At 44.4% G+C, this 25203-nt stretch overlaps 1 pseudogene; it reads right to left on the reverse strand.

The window, feature by feature from the left end:
• Positions 1-669: 669 nt before the first annotated feature.
• Positions 670-24969, reverse strand: LOC128598567 (thioredoxin-related transmembrane protein 2-like; annotated as a pseudogene).
• Between the last annotated feature and the right edge of the window lie 234 nt (positions 24970-25203).

A 25203-nucleotide genomic window follows, 5' to 3' on the forward strand; every position in this document is an offset into this window, starting at 1 on the left:
ATTGAACATATAAATTTTAGGCAAACATAATTCAGTCCATAACAGACGTAAAAGTTCCTTCTAATCATGAGGGGAGGGTAAGAGGTAAAAAATATTAAAAATTAAAATATGTGATCACTTAAAAATGTAAAATGTCTATGTCAACCACCTTAAAACCGAATCACAGTGTGTTCTGGTTATAGTGTTCTACTGTGTAACAAATTATCCCCACAACTCAGTAGCTCTCAACAATTATATTGTGGTCACAGATTCTGTGGGTGAGGATTTTGAACTGGGCACAGAGTACTGGCTCATTTCTGCTCCATTATAGCTAGACCTTCAGGTGAGAAAACTCAAAGGCTGCACATGAAATGATGCTGGCTGTCACTGAGATCTCAGCTGGGTCTGAAAAACTTGAATTCACCAATAAAAAAAAAATAGGAAAAGGATATAAACTAGCAACTCACACATAGAAAAAGAAAATAAATGACCAATTGGATGTTCATTCTGTGAATTTATCCAATGGAAATAATTATTTTCATGAAGACTTAGATACATCCATATTTATTACAACAAGGTAATTAACAGCCAAAAGAATTTTAAGAATAAATTTCCAACAATAATGGATTAAATAAACTTTTCCCATTCCTACAACAGAAATACTCTCCAGCCCTTAAAATAACAGAAAAAAATACTCAATGATATGGAAAAATATTCACAATACACTAAGTGAGGACAAAATCAGAATATAAAATAATATGCATAATATTATTTCATAGAAGCTATGTATAGAAAAATGAGAATGATATAAACCAAAATATATGTGGTGGCATAAGTTGATTTTTATTCTTCTTGTTTGTTTATCTTAACTTCAAATTTTTCCACAGTAAAAGGGTATTGCTTTTATTTTCACAAGAAATAACAAAATTCTTCTAAAACATTTTAACAAAACTGGCCAGGAACGGTGATTCACACCTGTAATCCTAGAACTCTGGGAGGCTGATGTGGTGGACTGACCTGAGCTCACAGGTTTGAGACCAGCCTGAGCAAGAGCAAGACCCCGTCTCTAAAAATAGCCAAGCATTGCAGCAGGCACCTGTAGTCCCAGCTACTCGGGAGGCTGAGGCAAGAGAATTGCCTGAGCCCAAAAGTTTGAGGTTGCTGTGGCATCATAGCCATAGCACTCTACAAAGGGCGACAAAGTAAAACTTTGTCTCAAAAAAAAAAAAAAAATAAATAATTTTTTTTTTTTGGAAATACCAATCTCTTTATTATGGAAAACAATCAACTGGGAGAAGGGGAAATAGATTTTGGGGGGGGGGTTGGTGAAACCCCAATCCAGTCCAGGGGCTTTCTCCTCCAGGTAACGACACACAAATGAACATCTCAAACCTCTACTCCCCTTCCTCTAAATCCCCACAAGATAGGGGGGTTCTCTAATACTAACTTCAATGATGAAACCTCTGTGGTGAAAGGTTTGTCCTTGAGACCTGTGGCAAAGTTAGGGTTATACTTTTAATGAAGGCCATAAACCAACCAAGTAGGGCCTAAGGAAGTAAGGTTCCTTGAAGAAAAATTGTTAGCATTCTATACCTCAGCATCTTACCTTACAGTTCAATCTAGGTCTAACTAGGCTATGTGGGTCCACTATAAAGAATAATGAAACCACAGAGATGTCTCAGTGATTGATAGCAGTTAACACACTGACCCAAACTGGAAGGGAAACCATTTCCTCCTCCATCATCCTCTGGTGAAACAGTTGGCCACAGCAGGGAAGACCTTCCTGTAGGGTGCCTAACAATTCCCTGGAAGCCTCTTTAAAATCAAGCAGTCCCTTGCCTCACCCAGGTACAGCAAAACAGGGGAAAATATAAATAAAAGGCTGAGGCTTCAGGCTTGCTGTTTTACAAGGAGCAGGGCCTCAAAGTAGCCTGGAACTGATAGGAGAGGAAACACTGACGGTCAGGATCCTATTTGTCCTTCTTGTTTTCCCCATCCAGCACTGTGGTAGGAGTTGAAGCCATAGGCTGCTCCTCAGGGATTCCATCTTCAGCCTTCAATAGCTTCTTGGCCCGCTGGTATAGCTCATTCAAGTTGAATTCTCAGATCACATTCTCCTCAGGGAAGGCCCAGGAGACAGCTCGTCCCTTCTTGTCAATCTGTGGTCGCCACATTACTTCTTTGCCACCTTGGAACAGGATCAGGGTAGGGAGTTGTTTGGTGAGGGGTGATGTACTCACTTTGTATGGTATACTAACATCAGTGTAGCGTCCAATGTCCACCTTTCCAAGATTTAGCCCTGTACAGTTGTACTTGAGGGAGAGGTCAGCGTAGATAGGAGCAAATGATTGGCAATCATTAGACCAGTTGGCAAAGAACTCCACAATCCAAGTGACCCTCTTGCCCCGCTCTAGTTCCTCATCAATAGTTTTATCATTGAAGTACTTGATGTATGCAAGGCCCCTATACAGAGGGGGGTTTGCAGGTCATCAGGAACACTACGCAGAGTGTGATGCAAAGCAGGCCCATGCGAATGTCCAGGTGGAAATAAAGAATTGCGTTGGCCACTTTACTAAACATGAAGAAGTTGCCTGTATGTTGCTCCACCGTGATGGATCTGCGATTCTTCGTCATCACAATGGCACTGAGAAACATCAGGATCTCCACTTCTCTCCAAAGTCACAAGGGTTGCCATCCTCGCGTTGGGTGGGAAGACCGTGGCAGAGCGGTGGCAGTTTCCTTACAAGGAGGAAAAGCAGCAGAGAGCAGGGCAGACAGAAGGTAGGAAGGTTGAGCTAACCATCGTGAAAGTCCAAAATATTTTCATAAAACACAATAAAAAGTTTTATCGTAAATAAGCAATCCAAAATATTGTTTAAGACTGCAAAAAGATCATACAATGGTAATTAATACATATTTTAAAATAACACCACCAAAAAGTATTAGTGTGGGTTGCCAGTTTATTAATATGTTATTAGTGTGGTGGGAGCATGGGGATGCAGGAGAGAGGAGGGGGTAGATAAAGCAAGATTGATAAGATGTGCTAATTGTTGAAGATGAATAAAGAATTTATTCATGTGAATTTATTATTTCTTTACCTTTATGGACATATTTTTGAAAAATTCCATAACAATCAAAAGAAAATCTAAGAGACGAGAAAAAATCCAATATAAATATTCAAAGGAAGGAATATTTCCTTTGATAATCAAGTCAACCTTTAAAGAAAATGTTCCTTTACAATTAAAAAAATAAAAATTAAAACTGCTAGGTGCAAAATTACTGGAAGCAAACCATGCATGTTTCAAAACAAGAAAGTCATTAAATACAGAGGGAACAAAAAAAAAAAAAGTATATGCAGTTTAAGAAAGAAAAAAACTGCATTAAAAGTATAATACTCAATATACACCACTAATAAAAGATGAATACAAGTCACATTTGAGCACCTCTTATAATTGCACAAGTCAAATGTGACTTAAGTATTATAACTTTAATTCAGTTTTTCCTTTCTTAAAATGTGTATACTTTTTTAGTACCATCTGTGTATCTTCATATACTGGATAGAATTATTGTCTGTGGGTAAATATTTTGCTTATGAAGAATTTGTCATATGGAAATGTGATTAAAGTGATTAAACTACCCAGATTTTTTTCTCTCACCAATTCCCACAGGTCATACCATGACAGTTAATTTTATGTGTTAATTTGACTGGGCCTTGGGTTACCCAGACGGCTGGTTAAACATTATTTCTGGGCATTATTTATATTTATAATATTTGTATTATATTATATTTATTTGTATTATTTATATTTATAATATTTGTATTATAAGTAATACAAATATTATTTCTGTGAAGGCATTTTTGGAAGAGATGCACATTTAAATCAGTAGACAGAGTAAAGAAGATGGCTTCTCTCCACCCAACATGGGTGGGCATCAACTAATTTATTGAGGGCCTGATGAAAACAAAATATCAGAGAAAGGCTGAATTTGCCTGCCTAATGTTGATGCTTGAGCTGGACATCAATCTTCTCCTGCCCTGCTGCACTCTTTGTTCTCTGGCCTTCAGACCAATGCTGGGATCTACACCATGAGCTTTCTCCTCCTCAAGCCTTTGAATGACACCACCAGTTTTCCTGTTTCTCTTGAGAACCCAACTAATACATATTTCTTAGTTCAGGCTACTAACAACAAAGTACCATAGACTGGGAACAACAGAAATTTTTTCTCACAGTTCTAGAAGCTAGAAGTCTAAGGCAGATCCAGTGTCTGGGAGGGCTCTTTTCCTGTTTCCAGATGGCTATCTTCTGGAGGTGGAGAGTGCTCATCTCTCTCATGTCTTCTTATAAGAGCACTAATCCCATTCCTAGGGGCCCCACCCTCATGACCTAATTACCTCCAAAGCCCCCACCTCCAAATACTATCACATGAGAGTTTGGGCATCAGCATGTGAATTTTGGGAGGACTCAAACATTCAGTCTATGGTACATGCCTAGTATTGTCACCTCACATCCAGTTTCATTTTTTCCCGCCTGCTGAGCAATGTCCTCATGTTTCTCTCTCTTACTTAGATCTTACTTTTAAAAATGTTTTTAAACACTTGAAAAAATAATATTATGTTATCAAAATTAAGAATAGTGATGTGTCCAGAATAAAACACAGCCTTCACTACCCAGGAGAGTTCTACAGAATTCTTCTCTTCTTGACCATAACCACATTCTAACACAAAGCCTGGTATCTAGGGAGACAAAAAAAACCTGATTCATTAATCTCTTTTCAAAAGTCTGTTTAAATTATGCTCAAAATGTCCTATTCTTGTCAATTCAGAAGAAAAAATGCAAATGACTATTAAATATGAAGAAATGTTCAGCACTCAACTAATCAAAGAAATGCAAATTAAAATAAGGTAATACATATTTTTCATCTATCAAACTTGCTTTTTAAATGCCAATACCAGATGTTGGCAAAGGTGAGATACAATTCACATCATAGTGCTCACAGTGGCACAAATGGAAAAAAATGTTCTCAAGAGAGAACAAGAGCCTTAAAAATAGTCACACACTTTGACCCCGTAAATTTTCTGCTTGAAATCTACTGTAAGAAAGTGATGTGATCAAAGATTTACATACAAAAAATTCAAAGCAGTGGCATTATGACAAAAAACTGTCAACAACCTACAGCTGACAGTTGGGTCATAGTTTGCAAGCTCTGATCAGGAGAGCCCTAGATTTAAATGCAGGGGGAATCAGCGGGGCCAGAAAGTAGGCAAGTTCTTAGGATTCTGAGTCAAGTAGTTCTGCTTTTATCTGTTTTACATATTGAGTTCCAGTTAAGATTCACATTGGATTGGTTTTTTTGTTTGTTTTTTGGTAACTGTCGGTCTACCCTGACTAGATTGTAAGACCCATGAAGAGCCTATTTATCAATGATGTACCCCCAAGCTTCTCAAAACCAAGCACAGTGTCTGGCTCATAGTAGGTATTCAATAAATAGGTGATGTTTCTTGTAGATTTAAGGGTATATTCCTGATTAAAACTATGTTTGAACTCCCTTCCCCATCCCTCCCTTCCCCCTAACACCTGGCAATAACTGATTGGGTCTGACCCCCAGAGGTTCTTTCAGGTAGTGAAACTGCTCCATATAATACTATAATGGTAGATATTTGTTCAAACCCATGGAATGTACAACACTGAAACTGAACCCTAAATTACGTTAACCCTAATTATTACACTATGAACTTGGGGGGACAGGGATATATTCATGTAGGTTCACCAACTGTAACAAATGCACCACTCTGGTAGGGGATGTTGATAGTGGGGTGAGCTATACATGTGTGGGACAGGGAGAATATGAGAAGTCCCTGTATCTTCCACTCAATGGAAACTCCTCTACAAATAATAATAATAAAGTCATTTCAAAAAAATGTTTGAAATGTATCATAATTAGGAATTTAAATAAAGACCAGGGGTTGGCAAATTACAGCCTGTGGGTCAAACCTGGCCCACAGCCTGTTTTTATAAATAAAGTTTTATTGGGGCACAGACAGGCCCATTAATCATGTACTACAGTCCATGGCTGCCTTTGCGTTACAATGTCAGAACTGAGTAGTCACAACAGAGAACGTGTGGCTCACAAAGTTGTAAACCAGCAAATCTCTGTCCAACTCCACGTTTAAGGACATCTCATTGGTAACTAGAAATCAGCAATAGGAGTATGTATGTATATATGTATGTATGTATGTATTTTGAGACAGAGTCTCACTCTGTCACCCTGGGTAGAGTGCCATGGCATCATAGTCACAGCAAACTCAAACTCCTGGGCTCAAACAATCGATCTTCTTGCCTCAGAACTCCCAAGCAGCTGGGACTACAGGCATGCACCACCATGCCTGGCTAGTTTTTTCTATTTTTAGTAGAGATGGGGGTCTCACTCTTACTCAGGAACTCTTGAGCTCAAGCAGTCCACCTGCCTTGGCCTCCCAGAGTGCAAGGATTACAGGCAGGGCCACCACGAGCCACCTCAATAGGAGTATTTACACTACAGAAATTGACAAATGCTACTTATCAGAGGTTGATTTCTTGCTTTGTCGGCCATCAGGCTTATGAAAGTGATGGAGAAGAATGTTAATAATGCAGATTAAAATTAAATGTGTCTTGTGTCCACAGTCATAATAGCACAAAAAAAAAAATAAGGAAATACTTACCTAGTGTTCAGAAACTATTATCCAATTCAACAAAGAAGGCACTCCCATTATTGACAAAGTATTCACTTTCATCTTACTAGTTAAAATAAAGGAAAATATCCCCCAACAGTTATGTTGGAATTACATCTGCTGGCTAATTGCAATCACAGGTTGGCTATAGATACAAGAACTGGATAAAAGCATCCTCCGAAAATCAATTGGCCCTATGGAATTTACAGTGAGTAACGCATATTTTATCATTACCTGTAAATTGTGCCTTATACGTCCTTTATATTGGTAATATTGATAATAAGCATACAGGTAAACATATGCAGACATTTTCCCAGAAATTTGGTTGTTTAGCTGGCCCAGGCCAGGTTCAAACCCACCAGCCTGGATGTATGTGGTCAGGGGCCAGCGCCCTCCCCACTGAGCTACAGGTACCACCATCAGAAAGCTGGTTGTCAAACATCTACCATCACGCTGCTGCCTAAAACCATTTTTTTCCTCAGTAGAAAGAGGTTACCAAACTAAACATGATTTGCAAATGTAGCCACAGCTACAGATGTCAAAGAGCTAATGGGGAGGGAGACACGATAAAAAAGTGAAGGTAAAGTGAAAAAGCCCCCCTTTCTAACAAGGGCTAAGAGGGAGCGAACAAGTGATGTTTTTCGCCCTACGTGGAGCAATTCTATGCGGTCAGTTCTTCATCTTTCAGATTCTGCCACAAGTAGAGAAAGAAAGACATTTGAGAGCAAGAAGGTCAAAAGACTCTCTATAATTAGCTTAACAAGTAAATTAAGGTGCATAGGCTTCTAGAGGCTTAAGACAGAAAGGAGTCCCATAGCCGCCACCTGATTCTCTGAACTTGCTGCTATTCACTAATAAATTGCACTTTCTCCCCTAATTAGATTGCAACTTAATGTGGTAAACCTGATTTTCCTTGCATGTAAACTGTGTTTAATAATTTTTGCATACAATTAGATTATTTCCTCACTTGATGCCACAACAATTTTATGTAGCAGGAATGACTATGTTTTTAAAGGGGAAAAAAATTCTCAGGGAAAACTCAGTGCGGGGGAGGGGTGGTGTGTTTAATTTAACCCTGGCTCTCAAAGCGGGCTCAAGAAAAACACTTCTTTCAAATCACCTGGATTTCTTTTGGGTACACTCATCTCTGGTTCCTTCCACATTTCAGTATGGCTTTGTTTTTTGCCCTTTATCCTTCTTCCTGGGAAGGAAGACAAAATCAACTGATAATAATTAACTAAAGGGCAGTCACTAGTTTTTTCAACTTTGGCCTCCACCTTTCTTCTGAAAACTTCTGAGAGGCAGAGAGACAGTCTCTTTTCTGCTCCTTGATCTTAATTTTCTTCCTTGGTACAGAAACTTGCGCACAGTAGGTACTCAAGCAAATTAGGTAAGAATGGTTTTCCCATCTACTTTAGGGTTATATCAGAAATACGACCTTGGAAGAGAAACACTATCTTGCACATTGCTATAAATTCCCCAGTGGTCTAGGGCGGCGCCTGTGGCTCAGTGAGTAGGGCGTCAGCCCCATATATGGAGGGTGGTGGGTTCAAACCTGGCCCCAGCCAAACTGCGACAACAAAAGTAATAGCTGGGCATTGTGGTGGGCGCCTGTGGTCCCAGCTACTCGGGAGGCTGAGGAAGAGAATAGCCTAAGCCCAAGAGCTGGAGGTTGCTGTGAGCTGCGACATCATAGCACTCTATGGAGGGCAACAAAGTGAGACTCTGTCTCTAAAAAAAAAAATCCCCACCGGTCTAACAAAGTAGAGTGATTCTCAGCTACTGACAACACAAAGTTATCTACAGTTCCTTCTTAGAGGAGAAGGATATGGAGAGAGAGAAAGTTCATTGAATCTCTATCCGTGTTTCAGGAACTTTCACAGGCTTTATCTACTGAATCTTCAAACAATCTGACAAGATTGGCATTAGTCCCATTTTACAGATGACAATACAGAGATTCAGAGACGTCAGTTGCTTGATTAATAACTAGCTCAAGATGCACTGTGACCCTTACCTCTGAACCAGTGATTGTCAAAGTGGGGGGTCCCAACAAAGAGCGGCAACATTCCCTGGGAAATGGCTAGTCATATAAATTCTCAGGGTCTACCCCAGACTTTCTGAATCAGAAACTAGAGGGGGAAGGGCCAGCAACTTGGTTTAAAGAGCCCCCCAGGTTATCCTGATAACCATTGCAATGTGAAAATTCCCGCTCTACTGCACAAGTCAACAAATGCTTTCTGTAAAGGGCCAGATAGAAAACATTTTAGCCTTTGTGGGCCACGTGGTCTGTGTTGCAACTACTGAATGCCCTTCTTATGAGAAAACAGCCACAGACGGTACATAAGCAAGTGTTTATGGCTATGTGCCAACATAACTTTGACAATGAAATCTAAATTTCATATTATTTTCATGTATCATGAAATATGACTCTTCTTTGGGGGTTTTGTTCTCCCAAGCACTTAAGAATGTGAAAAAACATTTTTATCCCAAGGGCTCTGCTAAACCAGGCAGCAGGATGAATTTTATCTGTAGGCTAGAATTTGGCAGCTACTGCCCCAGAGCTGGACTATGCTGCCTACTGAATGGGAGTTTGAAGCGTGGCAACGACACAAAGATGGGTGCATCTGATACAAGGTAAAATGTGAGTTCCAAATCTTCCCGTGGTGCAATGGAGGCAGATGGCCCATCTGGTTCTTAGGAAGACTTCCAGGAAGAGGTGCTGATCTGTGTGGGCTTCACCTGATGAGTAGGAGTTGGACAAACAGAGATGATGACTTTGGCAACAGGGTGAAGATGGGTGTGTAAGCAGAGCGCCCACTCCAAAATGCCTGTTTCTGCCCCAAATATTCCAATCTCTTGAGCTAAAAATTCTTTGGAAAATTGTATTATATAAAAAAATGTTCCAATGCTCCTTTGAGTACTAACTAAACTAAAGCATTGGGAAAGGAACAAATTGCAACTACCAAAATAACAGCCTTACCTGTGAAAATCATAATCAGTGATCCAGTCTTCTTTCCCTACCATGACAAGGGTTGGAGGAAGGGTGTCTTATTTCCAACAACAAATTATTTCCGGTTGCAAATTCGACTATATGAACTATGCTCCCAAGTATAATACAAGAAACAGTTCTCTTGAGCTATTTGCTAATTAATACAAATTAGATCCCTTGAGAATTGCTTTGTTTCCCTAATTCTTTACGTACCATCCAATGGAGTTGTTGGTTATTTTCAAACACAAGGAGTCCCTTTACAATCATAAATTACTGCCATGCCAGAGAAATTTTTTTTCAAGTTACACGTTTTCATTAAAGTTGCTTTGATACCAGCTATTAAAAAGGAAATGCAAATAGCCGGGCGTTGTGGCGGGCGCCTGTGGTCCCAGCTACTCGGGAGGCTGAGGCAAGAGAATCGCTTAAGCCCAGGAGTTGGAGGTTGCTGTGAGCTGTGTGAGGCCACAGCACTCTACCGAGGGCCATAAAGTGAGACTCTGTCTCTACAAAAAATAAATAAATAAATAAAATAAAAATAAAATAAAAATAAAAATGAAAAAAAAGGAAATGCAATTCGGTCTGTCAATACAAGTATGTATTCTCTGACTTACACAGCAGAGCTATAAAGAGGTCAAGTTGTAAAGTCAAAGTCACTGGGGTCAAAGCCCTACTCTCCCACTTAACAAACTATTTGACCTTGACGAATTACTCATCTTTCAGAGCTCCTGTTTCCTTTACAACAAAGTGGAGAAATGTAATAGTAGCCACCTCTGGTTGTGTATGTATTTGCAAAAGTAAAGGAAAAGGACTCATTAAGTTTTAGTCATCATTATTTTTTCCCAGCAATATCTTTCCTCCAAAACTAAACAAATCTGCCTCTTGTTTTTAGTTTTGTTGTTTGGTTTTTCTTTTTTGAGCTAAACTATTCCCTTTATGTACTATATGATACAGCAACAAGTTCAGGACATGACCTGACAAATAAGACCCTTCTTTTTCCTCCCTCACCACTTGGGCCCCTGAGGGATCAAAACCTGCTTCCAAAATTGGAGATGACAAAATACAAAGAAACTGTAACCCTAGAAGACAAATCTGCCTCAATTTTTATGTAACAAAGTTGAAAGTTGTTTTTCATTTGCCATGGACCCCTGGATTGAAGGTCATGAAGAAAGGGAACAAAGTGTACAATCCTGGGTGGAACCTAAGTGCTGGGACCAAGGAGTGGGGACTGAATTAAGAGGTGGGTATTTCATGGCAGGATCCATTCAGAGTTAGTTTCCCGGCCTCACCCCATCCCAAGATCCTATCATATCACACCTTATTACCCTCTAGCTCTAAAAACCACCCAACCCTCTTCTTCCGGGATACACTGCTTTGGAAACTATCCCCAATGTGCTACTTATTTGCGCCAAGTAATAAGAGACCCCTTGCTATAACCAACCTGGCTGTGTCTATTGACTTGATAGATCTGCCAAGCAGGTGAACAAAGCAGACCACACAGCAGCAGGCCTGGCTTGGGGGAGCAGGTCAGAAGTTTCACCTTTAGGGAGGTCTACGGTTTGGATTCTTACACAGGGGTGGGACACACCAATGACTAAAATGAGAGTCCTTTAGGACATAAAGTAAACAGGGTATATTGTATTATCTGAGAATGGCTTGAAAAGCTACCTGCCAGGGGCAAGAGAACTTATCCCATGATGTGGGTTGGAGTGGGCAGAGGGGAGAACAAAATACAGTTGATTTGGATCACACTTCACAAGCCTGATTACACAGTTGGTATAGACTGTCCGTGTGTCTGGAGTGGGCGGGAGGTACGGTGGTACTGGCTCAGGCCTTAGAGACATAAAGACCTAAAGCTCCACCACCCAGTAACCTCACTGAGAGGCAGTTTTCTCAACTAAATATGGGGGACAAGGATTAGTGAGGGATGCAGAGTTCTTTGCACCATACCTGCTGTCCAAAAAACAGTTGTTCTTGGCATGACCATGAACACCCATGCCCACTCCCATTCAGTGGTTACTCACAAGGTCACTTTAATATTTACAAGTGGCCATACCAAATTACAGCCAGGGCTTTGATCTGTCAGAGTTCAACCCAGTACAGCCTGCTGGTTGGAGTCCCCTCACCCCAAGTGATGTTGATACTGATGTTATTTTTCTCATCACCATTCTCTCAACTGACTAATTGGTCTGGAATGGCAAGTTCCCAGGGCTTGGGAGAGAGACAGGGAGAGCAGAAACCCCCGTCCCTGCTGGGTCTGATGCTCATTGGTGCTCCCTGTCACCTGGTAGTGCTTTCTTAGAACTATCCCCCGCAATTGCAACTGTCTCTTGAATTAAACACTTTCTCCATTCTCTGTGAATTCCTTCAGAACACAGACTGAATCTTTCATCCCTAGATCTTCACTGTCTAGCTCTCAGATGCCCTAAATGATTTAACGATAATAGTTATTAAGGTATAAGAATAAGCACCTTATCAAAAAAAAGAACACATCAGCGTACACGCTGTGTAAATCAACATCTGTAATTGTAAACTTTCCCACCAGGCCATCCCTCCAACCAAAGGTTTCCTCATTGATCTCTTTCATTCGCCCCAGAAGCATCACAAAAATCCTCTGTGAGTGTCCAGAAAGACTTCAGGAAAGGGAGGAATTGGTTCCATTCTTCAGACAGTAGGAAAAAAGGCGCCAAGAGCAAATTCAGCCAAACAGCGAATTAGTTCTCTCTTCCAGATCTGCCCCCCAAAGAAGGGTTTCACGCCTTCCTTAAGAGAGACCTGCCCTTGCCTGGTTATCCTGGATGGCCAAAGAGAAGGACAAAGGGCCCCAAGGCCTCCACATCCCTGAGAGAATCACAGCCAGGCAGTCATGTCCCAGCCTGCCACACCGCCTTGTCCCCAGCCGCCGCAGGGCAAGCATCCTGTTTCCAAAGCAACTGCCACCCGGTGCTTTCCTGACGCTATGGGCAGAGAGCCCCACGCGCACACACACCAGCACTTAACGGATCTTTTAAAAACATACCGATCTTTTGAAAAGAAAAAAAAAAAGTGCCTTATTTCTTATTCTGGACAGAGAAGTTAGCTTTCCAAGGGAATATGTAGCTGGTCTCATATATGTCATTTAATATTTCTTACAAGGAATATTGGGGAAATTGACAAGCGACGCTCCCTGCAGTTGGCCTGAGTCGAGAGGGTAGAGATTCTATCTGGGCCTAGATGTGCGGCCTCTCTCTCCGAGTTAGAGACCTCCCCCGGGACACCAGCACCCACGCTCTTTCCTCCTCTCTCTGCTTCTCTTTTTTATTCTTCTTCTTTTTTCCCTAATGTTCTGCTCATGTGGAATCCCCTCCCAGCAAAGTGACCCTGGGGTGATGTCCGCCCACGCCTTTAGGATGTGGGGCAAAGAGAGCCATGCCAGTCCCCCAAAGGTCCAAATCTAAAAGGGGCAGCCCCAGAGGCAAAAAAAAAATTCCCCTTTAAGGAATTCCAGAACCCTCTTTTCCTTGTCTTTGAGTGGAAGTGACTACTTTTCTGATTGCCTGGAGCTGGCGGAGGATAGGGCACATAACCCCTCTTCACATACCCCTTAGTGCCCACATCTCATAATTGCCCAGCATCTCATAATAACCAGGCAGGGGCAAGAACTTGGGGCGCCTTGCAGCCATACACACCAGCTGCCTGTCAAAAGTCCTGGCTGTAATTTGGTATGGCCACTTGTAAATATTAAAGTGACCTTGTGAGTGACCACTGAATGGGAATGGGCATGGGTGTCCATGGTCAAGCCAAGAACAACTGTTTTTTGGACGGCAGATATGGGTGGGGGGGCGCTCTGCAGAGCTGGGCCTGGCGGCAGGCAGATCAAAAGCAGAGCAGGCTGCTGCCGCCACGTGCATCGTGGAGCGGCCGGCGGGAAAGGGCGCCCCCTTTGGGCTTGACGTAGGAAGTGCGGCTGGATTTCAGCTTCCACGTTGGGGTGGCCCTGAGAGCGCGCAGAAGCCTCGCCCAGGTGCCGGTTCCCGCGTGGCTCTGTCTCCAAGCTCTTTGCTCCTGCTTAGATCCCACACCCAACGTCCCCTCCACCTGTTGAGTCAACCAGGGCCTTAAAGGGAGTTTCAGCTCAGTTCTGTGTGGGGAAAAGAAGGAAGGGGACTTTTGACAGGCAGCTGGTGTGTATGGCTGGAAGGCGCCCCAAGTTCTTGCCCCTGCCTGGTTATTATGAGATGCTGGGCAAGTCACACACACCCCGAGCCTCCTCTTCTTCATCTGTACAAGGCAAGGCTAAAAGTTCTTGCTCCACAATGTGGCCGCGAGGACAAAACCCCATGGCACACAGCAAGCGCTTAGCACCTGGCACACAGTAAGCACTCAGTGCTCAGTAAGCACCTGCTCTTATGCATCTGAAACAACTCGACATTCAACTAAATTTTCCAAAGTTGTTGGCTGCTTGTGGCTTCCCCCCTGTGCATGTAATTTCAAGGGACTGGTCATATAGAAAGTTTATGGTCAGTGTTCAGGAAGTGGGGCTTATGAGTGAGGCTGACCTTGGGGAGTTCCAGTTGGAGCTTGATGACGTATCCATTAGACACTGAACAAAGGCTTGACTCTACAGAGTCCAAAGTCTTAACTTAGGCCAGGCACAGGGCCTCACACTCGGAATCCCAGCACATTGGGAGGCCAAAACAGGACAATTGCTTAAGGCCAGGAGTTCTCAAGACCAGCCTAGGCAACAGAGTGAGACTCCATCTCAAAAAAAAAAAAAAACAAATTAAACATTAGGAAGGCACAGTGACATACACCTATAGTCCTAACTACTCAGAAGGCCAAAGCAGAAGGATCCCTTGAGCCCAGGTGTTCTGTGCCATAGTGAGCTGTGATCCTGCCACTTTACTCCAGCGTGGGTGCTAGAGTGAGAACCTCTCTCCAACAAATAAATGACAAGTCTTAACGCTACAACATAAAGACTTCTACAAGTGAAAGAGTGATGAGAAATTCACCAACACTCCATTTTTGAAGGCTGCCCATAAAGAGATTTTGTACCAAGAAATGAAAAAAACGCTGTGTCAGTGTCTTCCTGGCTTCCTTATGTCTAGAGCTGTTACTGTGTTTGCCTGCATCCAAGATCAACGCCAACATCAGCCAGCCCTCCCTGCCTAGTGTCAACATTTTGTGGGCTGTGTGCATACAGCATGTCTTCCTGAAACTCTCCCTGAATTTCCAAGTCTGGATTAGGTGTTCCTCTTCCGTGTCCCGCTCCTTCCCTATTGCATCCGTGGCTACATGTTTACATCCCACACTAGACCTCAAGCTCCAAGATGGCAGGGCCCCTGCCTCCTTCTTGGCACTGTACCCTTAGCCAAGTCCCTGGCACACAGTAGATCTCAAGATTCTTGCAATGAATAAATGACAGTAAGAAAGGAGATGAGTCAGGGGGTTGGGGAGGATTTTAGACGGGTGTGGGCACTCAGGGGTATGTGAAGAGGGGTTATGTGCCCTATCCTCCGCCAGCTCCGGGCAATCAGACAAGTAGTCACTTCCACTCAAAGACAAGGAAAAGAGGTTCTGGAATTCCTTAAAGGGGAGGTGCATATGTTAATGGATCAAACAAACCAATGTGCAAAAGAAAAATTAATTTCCAGAGTCCTTCTCCACAAAGCATGTAGTAACACAAATCCCAGCTGCCAGAGCTTAGCTTGAGCCAAGAAACTCTGCGCCTTGGGCAGAGCAGAGACCAGGCTGGACCCACTGCAGGCGGGAGGGAGCCAGTGTGGAGTTAAGCCTGGTGCCAGCAGCTCTGGGCCTGTGTCTGATAGGAGGGGTGGCCGATGTGGCTAGAGGCTGGGTGCAGGCAGGCTGGCCTGCTAGAGCTCCAGAGAAGCACAAGACTCCAGGCGGTGATGGGGGTTGGGTAGAGAAAGGCCAGTAAGTCAGAGGAAGTTTACACAGCATCATTCCCTGGGGCACTGGCAGCTTCTAGGTCAAAGTAAGAACCACGAGCAGAGCAGAAACTTGGCTGCGGAAAATAGTTTTTGAAGCTGCTGAGCGTGAAGCTCGCATCTTTGAGTACAGTTGATTCTTTACTGTGGTATCTGAATGGCAACAGTCAGTTTCTGCGCTGTCTTCAGGGGGGGCATTCTCAAGGCCAGGCCACTGGATGGAACCAAGAGGGGGGTCATCCAGAGACTTCTTATGGGAGAATATTTTGGGAACACTCAGTCAATCAACAATCACTTGCTGAGCCTTCAGTGTGTTGTGGATGCAGCCGTGTGAAGAGGCTTCATAAGCAGTGGGTGAGTCCGGGCTGGAGCAGCTGATGAAGGGCACAGGGAGAGCCCATTTGTCCACTGAGCCTCCTTGGTGTGCGGGTTGTGTCACATCCCGGACACTACAGTTGGGCTGAAAATGTCCACACGCAGCCCCTCCCTCAATTTCTTTTTAAAAACAAAACCCCCTGGCTTATTGTACCCTCAATGAATCCCCAACAATAAAAATAAATAAATAAATAAATAAAAATAAAAACAAAACCCAACAAACTGTACTAAGGGCGGAGCAAAAGCAAAGAACTTAGAATCAAACGTTGGATATCTTATTCTTAAGATTCCTTTGCCTCTCCATCAGGACAATTCTCAGCAATCACTGCTCCCGTGGAACCCCTGGCAGAGACACTTCAGGCTCTCCTGTCCTTCTGCCTTCCTGCCCCTCATTTCCAGGTTCCTCTCCAGAACTTCAAACTCCCTCCAGCCTTGCAAAAATAACTCTCCTCCATTTCCACTCTGAAACTGAGCTTGTGGGAGTCCCCTCTTGAGACCCTCACTTGGCTGAACCTGGCATGTGCCACCACCCTCAGAGTGGGGAAGTAATGACATCATTTCTGCCCCTCACACCAGGGTCAGTGTCCCCCTCCCTGACGTCCCTGCCTACAGGCTCTCACTGCCGTCCTAAACCAGCTTTCCTAAAGCATCACTTTTGTCCACCCAGATTTGCTCACCTCCACATTCTCAGTCTCATGACCAGCCACACAGATGTCCCAGCCAGAGTTCTGGATGTCATCTTCAACGCCCTCTCCCCTACATCCACTCAGTTACCAGCACTGCTAGGGTTTCCTCTTGCAACGTTTCTTGGTCAAGAATAACAGTGCCAGGAGAGAGCGGGATGATCATTTTGATGGAGGGAAGGAGGCTGCTGCAACCGTACTATTAATGGAAACACATGGGCCATGAGAAGAGATGTTTCCCAGAAAAAGAATGATGGGTGAACAAAACCACAAGACTTCAAAGGGCATATAGAACAAAGTTGCAAGGAATCCAGGGGCCATGATAGTCCCAAATCCAGCCATAACCACAGATGGAGCTCATCCACCACCCCTGGAAGGGGGACTGGAAATATCAGGCCGTTCTGGGGTGTAGTCCAAGAGAAAGACAGAGACAGAAGTGGTTTGCTAAGGCTGCCATAATGAATGACCATAGACTGGGGAGCTTAAACAGCAGAAATTTATTTTCCCACAGCGCTGGAGGCTGGAAGTCCAAGATCAAGGTGTCAGCAGGGTTGGTTTCTCCTGCGGCCTCTCTCCTTGACTTGTAGACACCTGCCTTCTTGCTGTGTCCTCACATGGTCCCCACTCTGTGTGTGTCTGGGACCTAATCTCTTCTTCCAAGGATGTCATATTGGATTTGGACTCATCCTAATGACCTCATCTTAATGTAAAAGGCCTACCTCCAAATACAGTCACATTTCTGAGCTCCTGGGATTACAATTTCAACCTATGAATTTTGGCAGGGACATAATTCAGCCTCTAACAAGGTCCCTCAGTCAGGACCAAACTGTCAGCAGCAGAGACAGCCTGGTGATGAATCTCAGAATGCAGAAGCCAGAGCCACTTAGGAGGCTCCTGTGGCCTCCAGCCAGCTGTGTTCCCAAGGCACTTCTCATGTGTGGCTCTTTTATTTTTTATTGACTGATTTCTGAGATGAAGCTGGTTAGGGGCTTCAAAGCATCCATTAAAGCAGAATTAATTTGGACACTCCAAATTGGACTGGAAAACCCTCCCAGGTCATCTATAAAGCAGAAGGCCAGGTTGCTTTTGCCACTGTGGTGAGTGGCCTAGAATTGAAAGCTTTTTTTTTCCTTAATGGCACAAACCTCCAAATTTGGGTAAATTTGGGCAACATATTCCTCCCTATCATACAAAAATTATGACTGAACTATTTCAGTAACTTCTTCAGGCCTGTAATGTTCTATCATACTGATGGAAGTCTGCCGGAAGAAGCAGAAGCTCCGATTCCAGGGGCAGCAGACACAGCTGCCTTTCTCAGAAAGAAACCATTTTTCACCCTGCAGCAGTGGAGCCCAGGGCGCTTAGGGATGACACATGGAAGTGCAGGTCTCTACGACAACCATGATCCCTGGGTCCAGGCCCAAGCATTGGCATCTAGAGAAATTCTGCTCCATTGTCCAGCCATCACTGGCCAACTCTACCTCCCGGTGGCTGGACTGAACGTTTTCTTAGCTTCCCTGCCTCGTGTCCGTCTGCCTGTGATGTCAACCATCTCTGCCTGTCTTCTCTCCTTAATCAGAACCCTTATGGACCTGGATTGCAACCACAGGCCCCTTTCTAGGGCCGTTCTTGTTTATTCTGTGTCCAGCCTATTCCAGGGCATGGAAATAGAGATTGGTGCTCTAGAACATCCTGTTTTTCTCTGCCAGAATGATGGTTGGAAGTCCCGCATCGAACAAGCACAGCTCAGTGGAGAAGACCCTGAACTCCCACCCCAGAACCACCCATGATGTGGATGGCGCATCGGGTGGTGTGTGAGGCCACGCCTCTGGTGCTCCTACAAGGAGCTAATGTAGGAACATGCCCAGCTGACGTGTACAAAAAGAATAAAGAGGATGGTGATGTCATTTAGGTTAGGACATCAAATTAGAGGTGCATGTCCCCTCCTCTACACCCATGGTATTGTCCACCTTGAAAAGACCTGGGAATAGAATTGCCCTGACCCAAACTAAGCCCCAGCTCCAGGTGCAAAAGTCTGCAGGGATGTCTCAGGCTGTCTCTGGTTGTGTTTCTCTCCCATTTTGTTCTTCTAAATAAAGGGGAACCTTTGTCTTTATTTCAGTCAAGGTTCTTGCTTAAAGTGACAAAATCTAATATAAACCAAGTCTGGGTGGGGGTGAAGAGGAGAGGACTTTACTGTATCTCATGGTGGGAGAATTTAGGAAAAAGCAAGCGTCATGGGGGTGTAATGGGTTGAACAATGTCCCGCAAGTTCATGTCTGCCTGGAACCTGGGAAAGTGACCTTACTTAGAAATAGAGTGTGCACAGATGTAATCAAGATAAGCTGAGGTCAAACTGGATTCAGGTGGGCCCTAACCCACCGACTGGTACCCAAGTAAGGAGAGGGATATTTGGACAAAGACCCTCACACTAGTGAGAAGGCAGAGATGGCAGAGGCAGAGACTGGAGGGATCCCTCTAAAGCCGAGGAAGAACCAGGACTGCTGGGGACACCCAGAGCTGGGAGTGAGCCCTGGGAGACAGTGTGGCCCTGCTGATAGCTGATTACTGACTTGCAGCCTCGAGAACTATGAAGAATAATTGCCTGTGTTTTAAGCCACCCGGTTTGTGGTTACTTGGTACGGCAGCCCCAGGACACTGATATAGTGATGCCATATAACCCCCCATTTTAAAGATGAGGAAAACTGAGGCACTGACACACTCAGCAATTTGCTCCAGATTGTGCAACTAATAAGCAGCAGAGCCCAGACGTGTTTTAACAGCTTTACTGAAGTATAATTCACATATCAGACACTCTATCCACTTAGAGTGCACAACTCAATGGCTTTTCAGGGATTCAGAGTTGTTCCTCAGTTCCTACTGGCGTGGAGACTTGACTTCAGACAGCTCAGCTCCCAGGCCATGCACTGGAAGAAAGGAAGAATCCTGAGCAGATGAAAAATAATAGTTGTTCCCAGTGAGCCTTCTACAGAGTGCTTTTTTGTAGGGTCTCTTTACCTTATAAATTCCAGATACCCTTTGGAAGCCAAGTACAGTTAGATCAATGTTTCTCAACCTTTTTTTATCTCACAGCACACTTGAACCTGTAGTTAAACTTCTGCGGCACACTTACATGATATTGACCAAAAAAAGAGTTTCAAAAAAAGAATATACTTACTGTGCTTTGAACTTCTTTCGAAAATAATTTAATTAATGATCTTTAAAATTTTCCCAGCGGGAGGCGCCTGTGGCTCAGTTGGTAAGGCGCCGGCCCCATATAACGAGGGTGGCGGGTTCAAGCCCGGCCCCGGCCGAACTGCAACAAAAAAATAGCCGGGCGTTGTGGCGGGCGCCTGTAGTCCCAGCTACTCGGGAGGCTGAGGCAAGAGAATCGCTTAAGCCCAGGAGTTGGAGGTTGCTGTGAGCTGTGTGAGGCCCCGGCACTCTACCGAGGGCCATAAAGTGAGACTCTGTCTCTACAAAAAAAAAAGAAAAGAAAATTTTCCCAGCATACCTACGATCCTCTCATGGCACAACAGTTGAAAATCACTAACTGAGAAGATTAGATTCAGGCTGAGATTCTTTGCTTTTTCCCTGTTTGTGCAGTACGATTTGCATGCCAGCTCTGTGCACGGGGTCTACTGAGCTTGCATATGGGCAAGGCTGCCTGGGACCCTGGAGAGGGCCCTGGGTAGTGAGACAGTGGGAAGTCCTGGGTTGGTGAGGTGAATATCTCAGGCTGAGAAGCTTTCCAAGAACCTACAGATTGGGAAATTAAAAAGAATGTCCTCCAAAATACCAAGTAAATATACACAAAGTTAAATGTTTACAGATTCTAACCTTTTGGACTGTACTTTGGATAAAAACATAATAGATACTGAATTAAACATCTACAGACTGTCAGCTGCATTCTAGACATCTACAACTCAACATTTATATACGGATTGTATATCCTGAGGGATATGGGGACTGATTATTATGATTGATGTGATGTAAGAAGGGACTTCACAAAGTAAGAGTGCCTAAAGCCGACGGACACCTTAACATGACCTGCCCTGACAGCCCGGAGCCTCCACACCAAGAGAGAATTCCAACCACAATCCCTTAAAGTCCAAAGCATACCTTTGAGGGCTGCCCCAGACTCCAGTGATGGCAGAAACCCCCAGGTACCCTTTCCCTTGGGGGCCTTACACGCTGATCCCCTGAGAATGTGTCCCATTGGAGCACCCCAAGGTGGAGCTGACTCAAGGACAGAGGAGAAAGAGCAATAGCTGGGGACAAATGCCTCTGTCGGGAGCTGCTGGTAGCACTCGGAAGTCACAGTTCTCATCCAGCCCCCTGGAGGGGGAGAACAGAATGGGGCATGCTGTGATCCTACATTACTCTGTCAGTCACGGGGAAGCAATTCTTTAGGTCATCAGTCAAAAGCCTCCTTGGAAATGAGAAATGAGCCTGAACACCAGGCTGCTTAAAAAGATATTTATTGTGAAATGTGGAGGCAGCAGTGCCTTCCCCGAGACAAGACAGGCACTCAGCATGAATTACGCCGGGTAAGTCCAGAGAAGCAGGTGGCGGGAACCTGCCTGTAAATGAGATATGACCTCGAAACATCACTGCCAACAGCAGCCCTGGGAGAAAAGACCACTCAGGTGGAGGGCGCCGGTGCCCAAAGCTGAGAGAGGGCAGATGCCACCCACAGCCCCGGGACTACAGAGAGAACGTTCAGCCCTGCGTCAAGGAGAAGGAGCTAGTCCATTACCTTGCAAACTGAGATGACAGCGGAAGGGGCTTGTTATCTGGAACTTGCCTCAAAATACGCCAGGGGAACAAAAAGTGCTGGGGGTTGGATCAATAAAACAAGATTGGCAAGACATCGACACCTGCGAAAGCTGGTGGCAGAGACTAGGGGACCCCCTTCTACTTTTTTGTATATTTGAAAATTTCAATATTGAAAATTTTTTTAAGGAAAGCAGCCCTTTTCCCAGGTTCATGGGTCTCATCTCTCTGCAGATATATACTCTGGAGCATGAGCTAGCCACATTTTCTAGGTTCTATGATAACCTGCAAACTGCAAAACTGCACTTTGAGTATAACAGTTACAGATGCACATATACGTCCATGTATTATAGCATCGGGGACACACACATACCAATATTATAATTGTGACCTTAACATTTATGCTGTGCGGCATGTCAGTACAAGACATACCATCTGTGTTCATCTTACCATTTAATTTTTATGACCATCACATGAAGCAAGAGACGTTTTAAAGCATCCAAGGTCAAAGAACTAGTCAATGCCAACACCAGGGGTCAAGTCCACCACTGTCTGACTTTGGGCCTGGGATCTTACCTACTCCATGCTACTAATCCCCAATCACTGATGCGACAGAAGTCCTCCCTGTAGGATCACAAGGCCAGCAGAAATGGGTCCCACCTGTCAACAAGTCAAGGTCAATCCTTTGACTTTGTCTGGTTCTATTCTCCCGTTCTCTGTCTCACATCCACACACCATCCCCTTCTTAAGTCCCTTCGGGCAAATCGATAGATACGTGAGACCTTCCAAAGAAAGTCACACAGGACCAGCCTCTGTCCGGCATTATGTGACCGCCCCTTCCTATATCTTCATCTGGCTACGCAGCAGGCCTCTCAAACTGAGTTTAAGGGCCAGAAATGTGGGAGGCGGTAGATTTTCCAATCCATTCTCATCTTTTACATAAAATGGACCACGTTTGATTTTTCTGTTTAAGGAGATAATTGAGTTCCAGTAGAAGCAGGTCTTACGAATTTGTGTGCAAGTGGTTTTAAAAGGAGTAGCTATAGGAAGGCGGAGAAATGAGTCAGGGAATGGCAGGCAGCCAATAAGGGGGTGTGTTATGAAGCAGGCAACCACCATGGGCCATGAGGTAGGATCCCCCTGGGAACATCTGCAAGACAGCAGAGAAAGCATGTCAGAGTCTTCCTACCCAAGAGGAAGGGACGTGGTGGTAGCATCCTCCAACTCCCATTTGCCATCAACGGAATGCAGCTCCTGGTGTTCCTAACTCTTGGACACTCCTAACCTGACCCCTCTGTGAGGGCCAAAGCAGGTCCTTTGGTAATGAGGCACGGACACAGCAGTGGGGAGCCCTTTGCAGGTATCAGAATGCGGAGGCCGAGGGATATGGGCAGGGGATCAACAGCATTTACTTCCCCTGTAGAACCGTCAACACCCTTCACCTAACCACTCTCCAAATTAGCAGCATTCTCCAACCCTCTATAAATCTGACGATGCCCACTGAACCCTTAAATCTACCGTGGTACTTCCTGGGGTGCCCACACACATCTGCCTCCGTTTCAGCTTGCCAACAGTATGTTGCAGTGGTTCTCTGCTTTAATTAATTTTTTAAGTAGCCAACTACTGGCTCAGTACTATCAGATGCTAGGGGTTTAAACGGGTGGGAAACCTGCGGCCTTGGGGGCCCATATGGCCTTCTGGATCCCTGAGTGAGGCCTTTTGACTGAGGCCAAATTTTACAGAACAAATCCTTTTGATGAAGGGATTCGTTCTGTGAAGTCTGGATTTAGTCAAGGGGCTGCATTTGCTGATCTGGAGGGCCACACATTCAATCTGCCAATGACAAAGTCATTAACAGGAGCAATGCCATTAGACTAGACTATAAGCTCTATGACCTTGTGTTGCATACCTCTCCTAGAATACAGCCTGTCACTGTAGGAACACACGATATATACATATTTAATGAATGGATTAATCAATGCCCAGAAAATGCCTTGGTATATAAATCTTTGCCCACAATAATTTCCTTAGGATAGATTTCCTAGAAGGATTTAAATATCCTGTTATATCAATATTAAAACATTCCTTAGACCAGTGGTTCTCAACCTTCCTAATGCCCTGACCCTTTAATACAGTTCCTCATGTGGTGACCCCCACACATGAGGAACGGTGTCTCGGTTCCTAAGACCATCGGAAATATGTGTTTTCCGATGGTCTTAGGTGACCCCTGTAAAAGGGGAAAGGGTCGTTTGACCCTCAAAGGGGTCGCGACCCACAGGTTGAGAACCACTGCCTTAGACCCTCCCTTCCCAAGTAACTGGTGCTGCCACAAAAACTTCCTTTAACCCCTAAAATCATTGTCCCCTGTAAATATGTTCCATGAGTTGCTGTAAGAAAGAGAATTGTACATTGTAGCAGGGATGACACTGAAAAACCCATTCACGTTGCCCTCTCATGAAGGCCCATGTGAGAAATACTCTTATTTCCAGCTGCCCCAGTAGATGTGACATAATTTCCTAAAACCTTTGAGGTTATGCAATTAACAGTGTCTCCCTTTTGCTTTGGCTGGCAGGAAGCTCAACAAGAAATTGGAGGATGATTCCCCATTCTACATACAATTCCTCTGGGTTTGATTTTTTTCTTAGTTCCTATGTACAATTTTCCATGTTTTTCTGCAGGATTTTTTAATGTTTTTGTAAGCTGGTTCACCCTTTGTAGAACACAGCAGGTTTTAAACAAAAATCAGACCAAGAGGTAAAGAGTTTCCTATTCTGCTAGTGGAAAGAATCCCCCAGTGGGTGGTCTTGCAGGAGTCTGAGGAGTCTGCCTGCTTCTTCTACCCAGAGGTCCTCAGCTTTCTGCTCTGAAGGAAAGGTGCATGGAGTAAAAAAAAAAAAAAAAGGAAAAAGTCACAGACTCAGGAGTTCTCAGAACCGCAGGCCTGGCCCTTTTGCTCTGTGACAAGTCATCACTTAACCTGATCTCAAGGCCTTTTCTCAACTGGACAGGAAGGAGGTCTCCATATGACCTCAAAAGAGCACTTCCAGCAGCATGGACATCTGCTCAGGTGGCCTTCACAGAGCATACAGCCAGTTAGCCTTCCACGGCTTGAGTAATTCATGGGGAAGACCGTGCAAATGTGACCAGCAATGTAAACGCTCTCTCTGTCTGGTCAGTATCAGACCCCCCCAGAGCCCTCAGCCCATCAGCGACTCAGCACAGTTTTTCCCAAATGCATGTAACAAAAACGCAGACTCCTAACCTTCTGATCTAGCAGGACTGCAGGGAGTCCAGGAACCTGAGTGTTCACAAGCAGTCCAGGTGAAGTTTAAAATGAAGCAAGGCTGAGAAGCACTGGTCTGCAGAGCCACAGAGTGTGAACGGGACGGTCTAATCACCCACAGCCACCAAGAGCTGCTCAGTTTCCGTCATGGTTTAGGACAGACCAATCCATCTACTGGTTATTCACCAACTCTTCCCACTGTCTACCATTCCTCCTACCAGCTGGAGCAGGGCTTCTCCTTTCTGGCACTATTGACATTTTAGGCTGGAGAATACTTTGTGTACTGTGAGTGTTGACAGCATCCGTGGCCTTGACCCACTAGATCCCAGGAACAGCTCCTCTGCCCCAATTGTGTCAATCGAACATGTTTCCAGATGTTGCCAAATGTTAAGTGGTGGGAGTCGGTGAGCAAAATCAGCCCTCTGTTGACAACCCCGGAACGATGGTTAACCAACTGCTAGAGGTCGGGGGCCACAGTTTCC

This window comes from Nycticebus coucang, chromosome 2 (assembly GCF_027406575.1).
Source record: "Nycticebus coucang isolate mNycCou1 chromosome 2, mNycCou1.pri, whole genome shotgun sequence".
Lineage (NCBI taxonomy): Eukaryota > Metazoa > Chordata > Mammalia > Primates > Lorisidae > Nycticebus > Nycticebus coucang.